General features: G+C 42.9%; 1 pseudogene; it reads right to left on the reverse strand.

Annotated features, from left to right (window-relative positions):
* Positions 1-561: 561 nt before the first annotated feature.
* On the reverse strand, positions 562-1,967 carry LOC125245193 (annotated as a pseudogene).
* Positions 1,968-16,196: the final 14,229 nt, after the last annotated feature.

A 16,196-nucleotide genomic window follows, 5' to 3' on the forward strand; every position in this document is an offset into this window, starting at 1 on the left:
GAAAATGTAAAAATTCAGAAAATTTTGTACAGTATAAAATTCAATGTCTATGGAATTAGTTGACCTTTTCAGGCCTATCTACAACATTAGTTGCAACAATTGTTAGGGAAGATAAATTATTTCTACGTAAACATGTCTGTGTTATTGTAGTTTTTAAAGTTATCTGATGAGATTGGAAAACCAATGAGATAAGTCTTATAATAAACTAAATTACACACAGTGAAAACAATATTTTATTTCCTTGCACAAAGTTCAGCATGCATTATACAGTAAAACACATTGTTATAAACAGACACATAAAATTGACATACATTGGAAAAAACTATTTTTTTTTTTTTTTTTTATGTGCTCTGAATTCACATTTCCAAGAATTTTTATTTTAATCATAATTACAAAGAAAAGTAATATATGGATAAACTACTAAGTTTACTTTCTAGTAAGATTTTTTCTTTACTATTCATTCAAGACACATTTTCTGCAACATCAGAACTGTTGCTGTCTAATTTCTGTTAATTGTTATATAAATTCAGAGCCTGATCTGAGGCTCATTTGTGTCTTATATTAGGCAAGTTGTGATGCAGCAAGAACATTTTTTGGTGTCTTCTGTCATCTCATTCAGTCCCTTGTTAAGCAGGTGGTGCACAGAGATGATAGCTGCCCCTCCCGCCGGTAGAGCTCCTCCTGGCAGAAGAGCCATTACGGTGCCCCAGCGTCTTGGCTACAGCAATGACTGGATTTAGACAACATATTTAGTACAATCCTTATCAGTGACTCCATCTTTGAAGCGTGATGTCATAACAGATTTCAGTTGCTCCACCGGTTTGTTCACTCGTTCTGATAGCACCTCTAGGGCTGCATTTGATAAGCCGTAGCTGGTAGAGACTTGTTGAAAGAAATTCTTCATGATGCCATAATCACAGGCCACTGACAATCCTGGGAGTGGAGGCATCGCCCCGACCCCGGCCGCAAAGGCATTCAGCCAAATCATTTTCTTAAAGTACTTTTTCTTCTTTGCCAGGGCTTCTAGAAAATAAATGGGCAGAGACTGAATGAGAGCAAATCTTTTGTTCTCAGGAAGTTCATCCTCGAGGCTGTTGATCAGCTTCTGAAAGTCATATTTTTCCAATTGAAATGAAGATACTAGGAATATTTTGGGTACTCCGACTTTCAGCAGGTTGGACTTACAATCCTTCTCGGATGTTATTGAGCAATGTCTACTCATCAAAGTTTTTTTTGTGTGATTCAGCACGAACGTCATTGTCAATTTTAGTGCGAATGAAATAAAATAACTTATTGCTCTTCTGGATCGCTGTGGCCAGCTCTATGTCGTTCTCCCTAAACCTTTCAGAGGTCACTATGAGAAAGAAGTCATACGTGTTGAACTTGACATCTTTCAGGTACTTCTTCGCTCTAAATTTTGGACTACCAATTCCAGGCAGATCCCAGATTTTGACGTTTGGCATGAAGGGATGTGGGTACATGTTTGGCTTCATGGTTGTCTCAATTGTTCCTGTGGGAGCTGCTCTCCCATCATCATTACGAAGTTCCTCTCAGAGGCATTGACAAAGGAAGACTTTCCTGCCCCTGTCGTCCCGGTTACAGCGATGTTAAGTGTAACATTCTCCAACTCCTTCAGTTTACTTTTCAGTTTGTTTGTTTTTTCTGCAGGATGGAGAGCCAGTTATCATTTCCTGTAATTCTGAGCCAAGAGAGTCTGAATCTTCTTCCTCTTCTTCTTCTTTGTTTACATACTCTCTAAAATCCTCATAAACATTTTTGTTTTTGTCCTCTTTTTCAGGCTTTTTGATGTCCTTTTCTTTAAGTTCATCAAAACATTCAGTTTGTACATTTTCCTCTGCTTTTTTGTTTTTAGTCTCTTCTTTGCTGAATGTGTGTGATGTATTTGAAGATGATCCAGATGACTGGCTAGAGCGATCATTATCATAGGGATATACCAAATTTGACATGGTGGCTCTATAAAGTAATAATGAAATAATATTTGATTAATAATAAAGTAATAGAGTTAAGTACAACCTTATGATGTTATGGTGTTACACAATTAAATATATAAAATATATCCAGTATCTGGACTTGCGGAAATAAAATGACAGTTTTTTAACCCACCGTTGTGAGTCCTGAATTTTCTGCTCAGCCTCTAGAAGCTTCAGTATTGTCCAGTACAACATGTATTGAGACTTAGAATCATGTATGCAAACCTCTAACTGATGTGATCATTTTTATAATTGATCTGAAAGATATTGAACAATATGTTGCATTCCTTAATTGCATAAAAACAACATAAACATCTCAAATATAACAGAATTGCCAACCATTTCTTATTTTATTAAAAACATTAAATATGTATTTAAATGTTATTGATATATCATGCAATACAAACTGATCTTACATTTGGTAAGTAAGAGTGGAGTGATGAGCATCATTTCAAAACCTAATATGCAGAATGAGCTTCCTTGAGTGCAGAAAGATTTTAAAAAAACTTCAGGGTGTGTCCTTTATCAAGATCCTTGTTACGGTGTGTGGGTGTGTTTTGTTTTATGTTTTTGCTCTTCTCCAGGTTGCCTTTGTGCTGTTGTCTTGTAGGTGGCAGGAGAGATGGACAAAACCTGGTCCAAATCTGTTGAATAGAGCAGAATTTGGTATTTTGCTTAACACACCACAGACGGGGCTGGTGGAATTTATTTCCACACCTTTCATGTGATATCTCAGAAAGATATTGAACATACTCAGATACAAATGTATAGTATAATGCAATGTAAGTCGCTTTGGATAAAAGCGTCTGCCAAATGCATAAATTTAAATGTAAATGATATCACCTTAGACCAGAGCAATCAATTGTATACAATTCTGAAAAATGACGATCAATAAACTTATCCAATCCTATTTCATTCAGATTGGAAGCAATAGTGTTGTAGTTTTGTTTCCGACAAGCTTCTGACACTCCATTTCTTGTGTGCAAAAGCTTCCAGCTCACTGATATTTTTTGTATATCTGTATTTCGAAAAAATCCAAATAAAAAAATATTGACATCAATGCATTTAATATGCCACTAAAGTGTATATATATGGATATATATATATATATATATATATATATATATATATATATATATATATATATATTTACAGTATATATATATACTCTATCTTTAGAAAATCTTACATTTCATTACTTGTTACAGTCTCTGTGGGGTTGAATCATTTTGACTGCAAGTGTAGGTGCTATTATGTATGAGCTTGCTTAGTAGCGAAACTGCAAAAGATTTTAATTATAAACCATTTCAGAACATTTGTTGTGAAATGTCAGCTTTTCATCCGTCATTTCACTTTCAGTCATTAGTGGTTTGGTGGGTTGTTGTGGTTTCTTAATTTTTTTTTTTTTCCATTTCCGTGTGAGAAAATCCTGTTACTGACAGCAGGTCATAATCTCAAAAACAACATACAATATACAAATTATTTGGAATTTAATTACTTGTGTAAGAAAAACAATGACATGAAGAACTAGTAAATAGTATAGCTTCAGACTGAAATAATGCTGAAATATTAAATGGTGCTATTGTTTTAGTTGGTTGTGATTGGGGTGGGGTGGGATTTGGAATTAAAGTAAGTCTAGGTTTATAGTTAAACAGGAGTTAAAAGTATACTTATAAATGACATCTTCCTTTAAGGAAGGTTGGTTATATAATGAGGAAGGAGCAAGAAAAGGCCCCATCCGATCAATACTGATCAGTTTACATTTAGGATAAAGCTGTCTTTGTGTAGAATCGTTCATTTGGCATAGTTAAATTAGTTCTTTGATTGACCCAATTTGCAGCTTTAAGAAATTACTTTACATTTACATTAGGTAAACACTTTTATCCAAAGTGTTGTATATCTGTTCTTAGAGCATTCCGATGTCACTCACACGCTCTACTGAATTAAATCAGTCGCACACTTGAGAGTTTTCTGTATTGCAACTTTACTTCTTTCTGCCCACCTCACCCCTTCACATCCGGTCCCCTCATGCATAGTGCACTTAGATCTTAAAGATACAGACCATCATTCTAATATATGACATTCCCCCCAAAGTCGGATAGAGACCTTTAATACTTAACACTGAGACCTTTAACACTTTAACACTTTTTAACACTGTAGTCTCTGTACTTTCTAAACACAAACACACACAAAAAAAACATGCTTATCTATGATTTTCACATTACTCTACTTTCTTATTATTTATCAAACCATGAACAAGTCAGTAACATTGTCTACATCCAACCTGCACTGATGAATTTAACCAATGACAAAGTCAGCAAGTTTTTGAGGCAATTTCTTTTGTCTTTGGGGCTTGACATATGTCACGTCTTTCTGACACTCAGCCATATGCACAGGTTTCTGTGAATCTTCTGACCTTATATGTTGGTCTGAGTTTGTTGAACAGTCAACCTCTCCTAATGTCTTGCTACTTTGTTCATTTCCTTTCTCCTTTTCCACATATTTCTTCACAAATGTTGTGTTGCGACTGTACTGGGCTCCAGTGGGTGACTCAACAGTTATTTTGTTCCCAGCTTTGCTGACAACCATATGAGGTGTTGCCTTGAAAGGTGTAGTAAACTTGTCCATCTTTTCCTGCCTTATCAGAACCCGATCTCCAACAGCTACATTTGAGTACTCTGCTTTGCGCTGTTCATCTGCATACAGTTTATACTTTCCTTTTTTCTCAGCATCATGGTCTTGAACTTCAAGGTCTTTGTTCACGGATGTGAGTTCAGGAAGCTTACCTCTCATTTTCCGTTTAAACAGAAGTTCAGAAGGGCTTTTGCCTGTTGTGTTATGTACAATTCCTCTGTACACTGTAGCATATTTCCGAAGCTCCTTTTGCCAGTCAAGTCCTTCTGACTGTGCGATTCGGATTCGTTTCATGATAGAAGCATTCTGGCGCTCGACTTCACCATTCGCCTGAGCCCATTTAGGTGTTGTTCCCTTTCGTGGGAACTATCGACGCTACGTCAATGACGTGATGGGAACCCTCTGTATTTTGTGTTCGTGAAGCACCTCTGTATCTAACCAATGAGATAACGTGACGTCAGAGGCGGGTGACGTCACGGACCAGGAAGCTATAAAGCATATCCGGAAACAGAGAACGCTAGCTTCTGTTGTCTTCAGCAAGCGCTATCTGTTATCTTGTATGTCTTATTTGGTGTTGTCTGTCTGTTTATATATACACACAGTGATCTCTTCGTCCGAGGACAAGAGTTTCTAAGCACTATTAAGACACATTATTCACGAGAAAATGGCGGAAAGTGAAGTAGCGGCCAAGCAGCAGTTTGTCAAGTGTGTGCATCCCTGCACTCGTTTTATATCTGGTGGGGACACACATGAGATGTGCGTTATTTGTATGGGACTTGAGCATGCACAGGCAGCTCTCGAGGGGGCTGTCTGTGTACACTGTGACAGGCTCACTCTCAGAGTGCTGAGGTCGCGCCGCGCGCTCTTCGAGGAGAGTGCCGCGGCAGCGAGTGTTCCCCGCGGATCGGGTCCCGCTGCAGCCGAGGCTCAGCGGAGGCTCCATTCGTGGGGTTCACAGATGGATCTGGTGGAGAGGGTTGAGACGGGCTCTGCCTTATCTCTTCCCTTACCTGCCAGACCCAGTGTCTCTCCTTTGGTGGCGGAAGCACGCGCTGCGGTTTCTTCCCCCCGAAGAGAGACACCGGCACTCAATGTATCTTCCTCCGAGGAGGTTGATGCAGAGAGTGTCGAAGCTAGGGTTGAGGAACCGCCATCCTCTTCCCCTGCACATGAGGAGCTGCTGGAGGTTGTGACCAGGGCAGTCGCTAAGTTAAAAATAGACTGGCCCGCGGAGAGAAGCGACAGTAAGCAAAAGAGTAAACTTGATGAGCGCTTTCTCCCCGCACGGTCACAACCACAGCGTCGGGGTCTGCCGTTTTTCTCCGACCTCCACACCGAGGTGTCGAGGTCGTGGGAGAAACCAGTACAATATCGTGTTTTCAGCCCCCAAACATCGGTTTATAGCAATATACTGGGGCTGAAACACAGCGGCTATGGGGCGATGCCTCAGGTTGAAGAGACGCTTGCGGGCTATCTCTCGCCTGAGTCTGCATCGTCCCTCAAGACCCCGACATTACCCACTAAGCCTCTCAGAACAACATCGGGCTTGGTGGGTAAGGCTTATTCGGCAGCAGGTCAGGCTGCAGCTTGCCTCCATACTATGGCTATATTGCAAGCTTACCAGGCTGACGTGCTGGGGGAGATTGATGATAGCGGGGAAGCTACGTTTGAGTCGATTCAAGAGCTAAGGAAAGCAACTGATTTAGCTCTCCGGGCCACCAAGGAAACGGCCAAGTCAATCGGCCGTTCCATGGCAGCATTGGTGGCCACGGAGAGGCATTTATGGCTCAATCTATCTGATATCAAAGAGAAAGATAAAAACATCCTCATGGATGCGCCGCTGTCTCCTGTGGGCCTCTTCGGCGACGCAGTATCATCTGTCGTCGAGAGGTTCCAGGAGACAAGAAAACAATCTGCGGCCTTCCAGAGGTTTCTTCCCCGCCGAACTCCCCCCGAGGCTGCTGGGCGGGGGCAGCCTCGGCCGATAGCCAGCTCCTCAGCTCATAGAGAGCAACAGAAGACCAGTGTGGCCGCCCGGGCTCCCCCGCAGAAAGCTTGGGGACCGGGGCGGTCAACACAGGTGAGACCTCCCGGGGGCAGGGCGGATCTGAGGACCGTCATTGTGTCCCGGAAGGTCTCGAAAAAGAAGTCCTGACGCCAGGTGCTCAGGACCGACGAGGGCAGTCCCCTCCGGAGGGTTTCGGTTGACGAGAGATCTATCAGCCACTCCTCTTCGGTGCCCTCAGGGGGCCATTCTGCCAACCCTGCCACCCAGTGTGCTTCAGGGCGCAGAGGTTCCCACCGATCCTCCGAGGAGGGTCGGTTCGCACTTGATTCCCCTATCTGCCGGTGCGCCGCTTCAGATAGACGAGCCAAGTGCTCAAAAAACACCAGAGACCAGTCTCGAGAGGCTGGTACCCTTAGTAGAATATTTGGAAGAATGGAAACGTCTCCCGAACATTTCAAATTGGGTGCTGCTCATGATAGAACAGGGTTACAAAATTCAATTCAATTATCATCCGCCCGGGTTCAACGGGGTTCTTCCCACAGTGGTGACCCCAGAGCAGTCTCTGGTTATGGAACAAGAGGTTATGACGCTTTTGCGAAAAGGAGCTATAGAGAGGGTTCCTCCTCCCAGCAAAATGTCAGGGTTTTACAGCCGTTATTTCATTGTTCCAAAGAAGGATGGAGGGTTGCGTCCGATCATAGATTTACGTGTGCTAAATCGATCTGTAAAAAAGCTGAAGTTCAAGATGCTTACACTCAGACAGATTATCCCACAGATCAGATCCGAGGACTGGTTTGTGGCGATAGATCTGAAAGATGCTTATTTTCATGTATCCATTCATCCTTCACACAGGAAGTTCCTCAGATTTGCTTTCGGGGCGAAGCATATCAATACAGGGTACTTCCGTTCGGCCTATCTCTATCACCCCGCACGTTCACAAAGTGCGTGGATGCAGCTCTGGCTCCGCTGAGACTCCAGGGCATCCGCGTGCTGAACTATATAGACGACTGGTTGATAATAGCTCAAACAGAACATCTGGCAGTCCAACATCGAGATGTTGTTCTGTCACACATGAAAAAGCTTGGGCTGAGGCTCAACGCCAAAAAGAGTGTGCTGATTCCGAGTCAAGTTGCCAATTATTTGGGGGTAATTTGGGATTCTACCAAAATGAGGGCACGTCTATCTCATGCCCGTGTGGATTCCATTCTCGGGGCAGTAAATGGGGTGAAGTTAGGCCAGTCACTCACTGTGAAACAATTTCAGAGGTTGTTGGGTCTGATGGCAGCTGCGTCCAACGTGATAACTTTTGGCCTGCTGCACATGAGGCCCTTACAGTGGTGGCTCAGGACCAAGGGGTTTTCTCCGAGGGGAAATCCTTTTCGCATGATCAAAGTCACGCGGCGATGCCTTCGTGCTCTGTTCATGTGGAAAAAGCCTTGGTTCCTGTCCCAGGGACCCGTGCTGGGAACTTCTTGTCGTCGCGTAATGCTTACGACAGATGCATCCCTCACGGGCTGGGGGGCGATCATGAGTGGTCGCTCAGCTCAAGGTCTATGGGAGGACCATCAGCTCTCCTGGCACATAAATCGGCTGGAGATGATGGCGGTGTTTCATGCATTAAGACACTTCCTCCCAGACCTGAGGGGCCATCATGTGTTGGTCCGCACGGACAACACGTCGGTGGTCTCTTACATAAACCATCAGGGGGGTCTGCGGTCTCGCCACTTATGCAAACTGGCCCGTCAGGATCCTCCTGTGGGCCCAGGGAAAGCTTCTATCAGTAAAAGCAGCATATATTCCAGGGTATCTGAATGTGGGGGCGGACACCCTGTCGAGACAGGGTCCGAGACCGGGGGAATGGAAGCTCCACACCGAGGTGATGGAGCTTATTTGGAAAAACTTCGGTCGAGCTCAAGTCGATCTATTTGCTACTCAGGAGTCAACCCAGTGTCCTCTCTGGTACTCTCTAGTTCACCCAGCACCTCTAGGGCTGGATGCTATGCTGCAAACGTGGCCGAGGCTGCGTTTGTATGCATTTCCTCCGATCTCGATGCTCCCGGGAGTTCTGGCAAAGGTTCGCCAGGAGAAAGCCGATCTAATATTAGTGGCCCCGTACTGGCCGACCAGAGTATGGTTCGCAGATCTAATATCTCTTCTTCACGGCTCCCCCATGGAGCTACCTCTCCGACAGGATCTTCTGTCTCAAGCGGGCGGCACGATTTTCCATCCTCGCCCAGAAATGTGGAAACTGTGGGCCTGGCCCCTGAGGGGGCAAGGCTCATAGAGGCTGGTCTTCCAACCGAGGTTGTGGAGACCATCCTTCAGTCCAGAGCTCCCTCCACGAGGAAGCTGTATATGTATAAGTGGAAGTTATTTACTACTTGGTGTAGTCAACATAATGTGGACCCTGTCCATGCTCCATTGAATTCTGTACTTCAATTTCTCCAAGGAAAGTTTTCCGAAGGTTTAACGCATTCTACACTAAAGGTGTATATTGCAGCTATCTCAGCATATCATGCTCCTATTGGGGGTGTCTCGGTGGGCCGAGACCCCTTGGTAATTCGCTTCCTCCGTGGTGCATTGAGGATGAGGCCAGTAGTACGTTCTAGGACTCCAGCATGGGATCTTACTATAGTGTTGCAAGGGTTAGCTGAGGCACCCTTTGAACCCATAGAAGAAGTGTCGGACAAGTTCCTAACACTAAAGACCATATTTCTTCTTGCAATTTCATCTCTAAAAAGAATAGGAGATTTACAAGCACTTTCAGTGGCTCCTTCATGTCTGGAATTTGCCCCTGGCATGGTTAAAGCGTTTCTGCATACTCGACCTGGCTACGTGCCTAAGGTCCCTACTAATATATCAGGTCCTATCGTACTCCAGGCCTACTGTCCTCCTCCATTCGAAAATATGGATCAGGAAAAACGGAATCTGCTATGTCCAGTTAGGGCATTGGATGCTTATGTCCACAGAGCTGCCCTGTGGCGTAAAACTGATCAGTTATTTGTTTGTTACGGATCCTCTAAAAAAGGGGCCCCTGCGTCCAAGCAGAGAATGAGCAAGTGGGTAGTCGAGGCTATCTCACTGGCATATAAAGCAGCCGGACATGCGTGTCCACTCTTTGTCCGTGCTCACTCCACTAGGGGGATGGCCGCTTCCAAAGCGTTAGTCTCTGGTGTATCATTGAATAATATTTGCAATGCAGCTGGATGGTCTTCCCAGCATACGTTTATAAGGTTTTATAACCTAGATGTAGTCTCTGCTCCAGGTGCTGTAGCTCTACAAGACAATAGACAGGTACCTGGAGATACGGCGTAGTTGGGATAGCGTTCCCATCACGTCATTGACGTAGCGTCGATAGTTCCCACGAAAGGGAACGTCTCGGGTTACAGATGTAACCCTGGTTCCCTGAGTAAGGGAACGAGACGCTACGTCACGTCGCCGTCCCCCCAACATACCTGTGAGCGTTTGCTTCAGACTATTCCAGAAGCTAGCGTTCTCTGTTTCCGGATATGCTTTATAGCTTCCTGGTCCGTGACGTCACCCGCCTCTGACGTCACGTTATCTCATTGGTTAGATACAGAGGTGCTTCACGAACACAAAATACAGAGGGTTCCCATCACGTCATTGACGTAGCGTCTCGTTCCCTTACTCAGGGAACCAGGGTTACATCTGTAACCCGAGACGTTTTCAGGTGTCTGATTCCATTTTCCTCACAGAAGCTCTTGAATTCGTCTGATTTAAATTGAGGGCCATTGTCTGATTTTATTGTGACAGGAAGTCCATGTCGGCTAAATATGTTCTCCAGGCTGTCAATCACTTTCGCGGTCGTGGTTGAGGTCAGAATTTCATACTCATAATATCTACTGTAGTAATCCACCACAACTAGGATTGAGTGTTTTGATGGCAGGGGACCCAGTAGATCTACTGCTAGATCTTGCCATGGTCCATCCGGCAATGGTAAAGGGCGCAGTGGTTCTGGCACATCTGGACGAGAGACAATTTGACAGCTATGGCAAGACTTACAATATCTCTCGGCAGCCCTGTCCATGCCAGGCCACCATACTTTGGTCCTCAGGTGTTGTTTGGTCCCGACAATACCTATGTGTCCCTCATGAGCAAGTGCCAGTGCTCGTGGTTGTAATATTTTTGGAAGGACAATGCGCGTTCCACGTAGGACTAGAAAACCTACCACACACAGCTCACCAGCAACAGCTGCGTATGTCATACAGTTTTCAAAGTGTCCACTTTCAATGGCTTTTCTCACCTCTATCAATTCTGGATCATTTTCCGATGCCTCTTCCACCTCCCTAGTGGTAAGGGCTCTCGGGGTGGCATTAATGGCTACAAATCTCACATATTCATCCGAATCATGCAAGTGCTTCTCCTTCATTGCTGTGCTTCCAAGGAGTCGTGACAAGGGATCTGCAATGTTCTTTTTCCCAGAAATATAGACAACCTTAAAGTTGTATGGTTGAAGACGCAAAACCCATCGCTCAATGCGGGCACAGGGCTTAGAGCGTGGACTGTAAATTGACTCTAATGGCTTATGGTCTGTGACCAGGTCAAATTGTCTTCCATAGACATATGGGTGAAGCTTCTCACAGGCCCATACAAGGGCAAGGGCCTCCTTCTCCGTCTGGGAGTACCGTCTCTCACAATCTGATAGGCTTCTGCTAATGTAGCACACTGGCACCATTTGTCCTTTTTGACATTGCGTCAATACAGCCCCCAACCATACAGGACTGGCATCAGCTGTAACCTGGGTCGGTGCATCTTTGTCAAAATATGCTAAAGTTCCTGATTTTGCGAGTTCTTCTTTAAGAGCGTTAAATGCACTTTTCTGTTCAGGACCAAAGACAAGTTTTGAGTCTTTTCTGGTAAGACATCTCAAGGGCTCTGCCAAGGTTGCAAATTGTGGAATAAATCTGCTACTATAATTGACGAAGTCCAAGAAAACTCTGAACTTCTGAGGCATTCTGCGGTTCTCGAGCCTCCACCACAGCCCTGACTCTCTCCTCAGTGGGCCCAATACCCTTCTGTGTGAGCAGAATCCCCATAAAGTTTAAGCGATCTATACTGAACTGACATTTTTCAGGATTCAGAGTTAGTCCACATTCTCTCAGACGCTTCATGACAGCATGCAGACGGTGATAATGTGTTTTGTGGTCAGGTGCGTGCACAATCACATCATCTGAGATGTTTTCAACTCCCTCTATTCCAGCAAGGGCAGATGCTATCTCATGTTGGTATTGTTCACTCGCCGATGATACTCCAAAAACGAGCCGCTTGTATCTGTACACACCGTTGTGAACTGCAAATGTCGTAATCTGCCGGGACTCTGGTGTCAGCTCCAACTGATGGTATCCCCATTTGAGATCTAACTTACTGAAAACCATAGACCCGTTCATGCTTTGTAGCAGTTCATCTACAGTGGGGATGGGAAATCGTTCTCTGATAATTGCTTGATTGGCTTGCCGCATGTCAAGACAAAGTCTGATTTCAGAATTGGCTTTTGGAACAATCACGACTGGATTAACCCATGGGGTAGGCCCATTCACTTCTTCAATAATGTCCATTTTCAAGAGTTCTTTGATCTTTTCTTCAATAGGATGCCTTAAATGGAATGGAATCCGCCTTAAAGGCTGGGCCACTGGCTGTACCTTTGGATCTATATATAAACTGATTTGTTTGGTTTTTAGCTTACCAACTCCTTGAAACACCTCGGGGTATTGTAAATGGAGCGACTTTTTGAGGTCTGTTATAGCAGCAACGTTTGTGCCGATCTTCAGTACTCCAAGTTTCATGGCAGTGTCTCTCCCTAACAGCGGTTCTCCCATTCCTTTGATGACGATGAATTCAGCATATACCGTCCAGCTGTCTATTCTTGCTTCACACTTGAAAGCTCCCTTTAATGGCAATGGCTGATTGGATGAGTAAGAGAACAGTTTCTTCTCTATTCCTGGGATGTATGAATGGCATTTGATGTTCTTTGCTTTCAATTCCTCCCATGTTCTTTCATCGATGATGTTACTAGTCGCACCTGAGTCTACAAGCATTTTTAAATTTACATTTCCCAAGCAGACATTTAGTCTCTCAGCCATGTAATCGTCTTGGATGACAAATGCATATTCAGCTTGCCTTTCAACTTGGTTAACTGCTTGCTGCTTCACATTTTTGGTTTTGCACATTTTTGAGAAATGGTCTCGTCCTTTACATTTGTGACATGTCTGACCCCTCGCCGGACATTTTAAATCTCGTCCTAAATGATCTGTATTTCCACATCTATAACATTGTTTGTTCTGCTTACTGCATTCAGCTTGCTGCTTTCCCTTGAATTTACCTTTAATCTTTCCTCCCTTTTTCCAGACGCGATTCACAGTCTCGGAGTCAGATTTTGATGCGTCACTCACTGATGATGCACCCATCTGTTCCTCTATCCTTTCACAGAGGGCGGCAACCTCCAACGCACGATCAAGCGTGAGGTTAGGTCCTTCCTCCAAAAGTTTACGGCGCACGTATGTTGATGTGCATTTCCCTACGATAGAATCTCGGATTTGATTATTCATGTCATCCGCGAATGCACAGTCTCTTGCTGCCTGTCTGAGACGTGTTGTGAACTGTTGAATTGTCTCGCCGGGGTTTTGGGAGAGTTTATAAAATGACTGTCTGGCATAAGCAGTATTCACTCGCGGCACAAAGTATGCATTCAAGGCTGCAACGGCCGCGTTATAATCGGTAGCATCTCCCGTATCTGTCAACGTGGAGAATATATCTTGAACATCAGTTCCAGCGTGATGCAAAAGAAGTGCCCTGCGCCGCTGACGAACTGTCGCTGCGGCATCCTCTTCAATTATAGGTCCTTTGCCGTCGGCATAAAGTTCAAACGATGTCAGCCATTTTGTCCATCTTGAACCAAGAGTCGCGGGGTCTTTGTAACACTCAAACGCAGGAATACCTGACTTTTCCATCGCGTGCAATCAGTGCTAACATCCAGGCTGCATCCTCATCGCCAATGTTGTATATCTGTTCTTAGAGCATTCCGATGTCACTCACATGCTCTACTGAATTAAATCAGTCGCACACTTGAGAGTTTTCTGTATTGCAACTTTACTTCTTTCTGCCCACCTCACCCCTTCACATCCGGTCCCCTCATGCATAGTGCACTTAGATCTTAAAGATACAGACCATCATTCTAATATATGACACAAAGCAATTAAGTGAATTCAGAATCTACACTGGATCAGAATTTAGTATGGGTATCATATTCCTGACCTTGGTGTTGTTAGCACCATTACCAGTTAAACTATAGGAACCTACAAATCAGTAGTTTGATTATGGTGTTTTGTACTTGATGTTGATTGATGCCTCATGTGAGACTATATAAGTTAAATTCTTGAAAAGTGAGCACATCTACAGTGGTTTTCCGGCATTGGATGGTATGCTGTTTCCGTGTTTCTGTGTTCATTGCTAAAACCACTGTAAACTAATGAGATGTGCTTTTCACAGATATCTGAACCGACCAGTCTCAGAAATGCAAACCTCAAAGGCAAATTCCCTGGGAAGTTTTGAAAACTCCCTCTGACAGCACTGTTTGCAGGCACTGTGCTTATGGCCCATTCCCCAACATGTTTGTTGATAACATTTTTAGATTCAGATGGTAAATATCATATATAATAATCATGTGTCCACTTTAGAGATAATCACCATATTTATAATAAAACCATTGTATTTTAAAAAAAATGATATTAATCATATCATATAATAAAATGTAATATTTATTGTTATTACTGTAAAGCTATATTAATTTATGGGATCTCATTCAATGCCTTCAGAATCTTTACTTTTCATATAATTTTGTATATATATGTTTTTATTGAACATTGACAGAGCAACATATTTTGTGTAAAAAAAATAATAATTAAAAGTAGTTTGTTTAAAAATCGTATAAATGTATGAGGTGGCAAGACACAAAGTATTGATACATTTTTGGAAAAGACAAAAAGCATTAGCTAAAATAATGTTTTAATGATGTCTAAGTTAATACTTGTTCAAATCACTTGAGCAACATTTGTACTATTTTTAGTTTAGTTTGTTAAAAAAAGAATTAATTTTTGTTCAATAAATAAACTGTCAATAAGTCACAGTAGTTACTTTTTTGATCCACTTCAAATGTTGAATACTATATTATAGTATTGACCTGGTACAGACCAGCCAATAAAATTGCAACATGAAATCAATGCGTCATGTCGCTAACTGCTTACCTCAAGCTCTTTTCCTTTCTTCTTTTGCCACTTCCTTTTTTTCAGCACACATAAAAAACTACAAGTTCCAAAGTGTGATTCGTCTTTTTGTTTACCACTAGTGCATGCTGATGATGTTTTTATTCTTCTATGGAAACTTGAATTGTAGCTCACAAGTCAACAGGTGTCATCATCATACAGTCTACATGCATGTCATACCCATTACCCAAGTTTAATAGATCCATGTTGTACAGTGTGATTTGTAATGATCTTATAGGATTGCTAAAACTGTGCAGTGTATCCTGGGCTTTACACCTTTAACCCTATGATTAGTCAGGTAGGGTAAGGTCAGTCAAATCTAGCCTAAACCATAAAGTACTCACCCACCCGCAGGTTGAAGTTCTTTAGGAATGACGTAGAAGACTCCCTTGTGGTAGTTCTTTGTTGAGGCTTAGTTTGTAGTTATAAGTAAAGTCTCACAGAAGGCAATAGTTACAATAAAAACATGTATTTTATTAGTTACAATACAAAGCAGTTAATGCAAAATAAAATAAAACTTAAATCAGCTAAACTAAAAGCTCTAAAGTCAAACTCTAATCAGCAATATTGGAGATACTGTCAAGTGTCCCTCGATAGGGTATCAGATGTCCTTCACACTTAATGCAGGCAGCATCTGAGGGGTGCTTCTTCCGCTATCGCCTACGCTGTGGCTTCCTCTAGCGCTTTTCCCCTTCTTTACTGTAGTCTTCCTTACTTCCACCTCTGCTTGTGGTTCTAACACTTTCTCTTCACCCCCATGCACCCTGTTGCTGACCTTTGTTGTTGGTTACAAACATTTTCCCACACATATTTTACACTTGTTTCTTTTCACAACATAATAAACAAAGGAGGTCAAATACAATTGTTTATATTGTACATCTATGTCACTTAGTTTTTAGGTACTTTCCACTCATGGCATTCAAGCATTTAAATATTTGAGGTATTTTCCACTCATAGCATTCAAGCATTTAAGTATTTTAGGTATTTTCCAGTCATATAGCAATTTAAGCATTTCTATTTTTAGGCATATATGGCATTATCTTAAAAGCAAGCAAATGAATATTTCTTTGAAACAGGTAAATAGCAATATCAATAGAAAGAAAAAAGAAACAAAGAAAAGCACTAGCAACATACAAGTATTCTGCAAAAACACATATATGCTTTCAACGCTTCTATGTCTTGCGGATTGTGTGCGGGAATCACAGCCTCACCTTTGGCTCCCAAAATACTCACTCTGACATCCAAACTCACTGTCCTTCTTTGCGACGAGGAAGTAGCAGCTGT

This window comes from Megalobrama amblycephala, linkage group LG14, assembly GCF_018812025.1.
Source record: "Megalobrama amblycephala isolate DHTTF-2021 linkage group LG14, ASM1881202v1, whole genome shotgun sequence".
Classification (NCBI taxonomy): domain Eukaryota; kingdom Metazoa; phylum Chordata; class Actinopteri; order Cypriniformes; family Xenocyprididae; genus Megalobrama; species Megalobrama amblycephala.